The sequence below is a fragment of the Gossypium raimondii genome, chromosome 7 (assembly GCF_025698545.1).
Source record: "Gossypium raimondii isolate GPD5lz chromosome 7, ASM2569854v1, whole genome shotgun sequence".
Lineage (NCBI taxonomy): Eukaryota > Viridiplantae > Streptophyta > Magnoliopsida > Malvales > Malvaceae > Gossypium > Gossypium raimondii.
Window position 1 is genome coordinate 18,426,393 of NC_068571.1, and position 3,651 is coordinate 18,430,043.

The following is a 3,651-nucleotide window of genomic DNA, read 5'->3' on the forward strand; positions in this document are numbered from 1 at the left end:
TTCCAAAATTTTTTGATATTTTTCCTCTTTGTTGATTGCTTTCACTATTGGCGATTTTGGTTTCTAAGTCCGTTTCTCATTTAGACACATGTATGAATTCATCACCATGTTATTTATGATTTGATATGCTCTCTCATAAATGTGGTGTATAGGAGATCCTTCGACTACTCCGTCTATACCGGCCTTGATGTTATTGTCTCCACCGTTGTAGAAAATCTAGATTTGAAGCCATTCTTGCAACCCATGGTGGGGGCACTTTGGTATCATCGATTTGAAACGCTCCCATGCCTCGTATAGTGTTTCACCTTTGAATGGTTTTGCTTATAGGGAAAATTTTATGAAGAAATTCTTCTTCTAGTTCACTCTAGTGAATCTAACCAATCGACCACATTACTGCATAATGAGAATGGAAATAACCGAAGACGAGCAGCGTCATCGATTACTCCATTACGCTTGAAGGTATCACAAAGTTAAGGGAACCGCTTCAAATGTTGATTTGGATCCTTTATCATATTTCCCCTGAATTGCAATGTATTCTGGATCATCTAGATTGTAATCGTCTTTATCTCAAAATTATTGGTGTTGGTCGTCGGTCTGAAAATACTGCCTCGCACGATATCTAATGTAGGTAGTGCAAAATCGCGCAACATTCTTTTAGCCATTGGTAGTTCTTCACAAATTTGTTCTTGTTGTTCGGGTGGATCACCAAATAAAGGGTTCTCCCGAGGTAAGTTAATTACCGTGGTGGATCATCTTCTCTTACTTGGAGGTTGCACCTTAGAAGTTGCTCCGGATCAGGATACAACTTGATTGGGATGCCTCCGCTTCGGGTCATATGCTAGAATCCAATATAGAAGAATAAATAAAAAATAGTAATTAAAACAAAATAACTCGTATCTATAATTTCAAACTTCCCTATTTATCTTATTAATTGTAGAAAATAAAATTTTGATTTAATACCGAAACCTCCCTGACAATGGCGCCAACAACTTGACTGCCGCTAAACATGTGAACATTTGACTAGAAAATACCACACCAAAAACATATTAAATTAAATAAGCAGCGTCAACAAGTATATATGTCAAATTGTAATATAGATGTGGACAATGGAACATACGGAAGTATTCCAAGGATCGTACCTAAAAGAGGATGAATTAAACTAGAAATCTACTTCTACAAGAACAAGTCTAAATAGTAATAATTAAAAATTATATTACGATATACAAGAAAATAGAAAACAAGCATAAACTAATTTAACTAGATTAGATAAAAAAAAAGAAACAACTATATCAAAATAATGGGTAGAAGATTAACTCGTTTCAGTGGTTGTAATTAACTTCAGAATTAGGGTTTAAATGGAATTAACTATTGATTAACTAGTATTACCTCTCGGCCTCTACTAATTAACTAATTGACAAGTACACGCTTATCTCCCGACCTTACTTTCCCTACTAAGATAAATTATGATTTTCTCGGCAAACTTATCTCCTGACCTCGTTTAACCTAGATGACTTCCTAAGGTCGTCACTCCTAGGGTTTAAGTACACACAATTTAAAACCAACTAATCCCAATGGGGAACTTGTATTCCTCCGTTAACTACTCCCACATCCACTCATTAATCTCCTTAGAGACTTAGCTTCTTCTAGATCTAGACACCATAACTCTTAGATTTAATTTAAACATGCAAAAGAATACAAGTAAATTAAAGTAAAAGAAAGAGTAAGAAATTGCTTAGTTGATTGAATCGAATGTGCTTGGAGTTGCATAATCTATTGATAGTTAATTGATCTTGAAGTTTGCAAAAAAATAATGAAACAAAATTGTTGAATACTTTAATAGAAAAGACTAAGGTTCAAACTGAACCTGTAACACTCTTAACCCGTATCTGTTGCCAGAATAGGGTTACAAAGTATTACCGTATAACCGTAACATAAAAACATACATTTCATACATTAATATAAACACATCATAAATCATTCATTTACATGCATATTGTCTCTTAACCGGGCCCTCGAGGCCCTAGAAATATGATAGAATCAATTTGGAACCAAATTGGAAACATTTCTAAAGTTTAAGAAGAATTAGAAAATTTGAATTGCAGGGGTCACACGACCGTGTGGCCAGGCCATGTGACTCACACAGCTAAGATAAGCGTTCGTGTATGAGGCCGTGTAACTCTCGAAATAGGGACACGCAGCCATGTCCCAGCCCATGTTCGTGCCCACATAACTCTCTCAGTTGGGTCACACGGCCAAGCCACACACCTGTGTGCTAGGCCATGTAACTCTTGAAATAGCCACACACGCTCGTGTACCAGGCCGTGTAACAGCCTGACTTGCATGGCCTAAAACCTACAAGGGACATACAGCCATGTGTCATACACGGCTGAGTCACACGCCCGTGTCTCAGGCCGTGTGGACATGAAATTGGCCAAAATCAAGCCACTTCCATCACCAAATCAAGTATGTACCTAAAAGCATTTTGTACACATGATGACCAGTTCACCAGTGTAAAACCATTCAACCAATATACCATATACGACACCTTAAAAACAAACATACAAACTTACCTAAACATATGCAATACCACATTTAAAACATGCACATCTAGTTCAATATCATCTTAAGACATGCCATAATTGTGACCATAAGTAACTCAACATAAACATACCATTTTAATTTCCTAAAATCAACCAACCAATGTGCCCTTCATAGACACTGCAATTATATCCAAACATCAACAACTAAAACATGTCAACATTGATCCATTCCTAGTATAGCAACTTAATTCAATCATAAACCAAAACAAACCACAAGTATTCACTTTCATACCATTCCAATTTATACCAAAAAGATACCTATTTACAATCTTGATAAAATAGCTAATAAATTAGTTTAGTATATTGTCATATTGTACCAAAAAAACCTATATAGCCACATATACATGCTACTACCCTAGGAGACACAAAAACTACTAACATCTATGGATAGTGTGAGCCAAAAGTTTGATCCGTCCAAATGTCAGCAACAACGATCTACAAAATAATTCACAAGAACAAATAAGCTTATAGAGCTTAGTAAGAACATATTATATCATTTAACCTCACAAAAATTTAACACAACTCATATATTACTCGATTCAAAGTTACCGAAGTATAAACAGGGGCACGTATGTGTAATTCAGGGGCACGTATGTGCAATTCAGGGAATAATTAACTATAAGCATTTAATTACATAGCTATAATATGGAAATAAAAGTAAAAATTCAATTACGTATTGAAATACTATGAACTTACCTTGATGACTAGAGCGTAGAAATATGATCGAGCTAATCCGTGATTTTCACCTTTCCTCGATTTGGATTCGGTTGAGATTTATCTTGATCTAACTAAATAATTATTCAATTAAGTGTTTCAATCAACTCAAACATTCAATTCAATCCATAATCCACATTTATGCATATTTACCCTTTGGCCCTAAACATTTTAACTTTTTACAATTTAGTCCTTAAGCTCATAAATTGAAATTTAAGCATTTTAATCCTTATCTCATGCTAGCCAAATTCACTAGGGAACTCTATCAATTCATACAACCCATCATTTCACAATTTCACCATGAACTTTAGAATCATTCAAAATTACATTAATACCT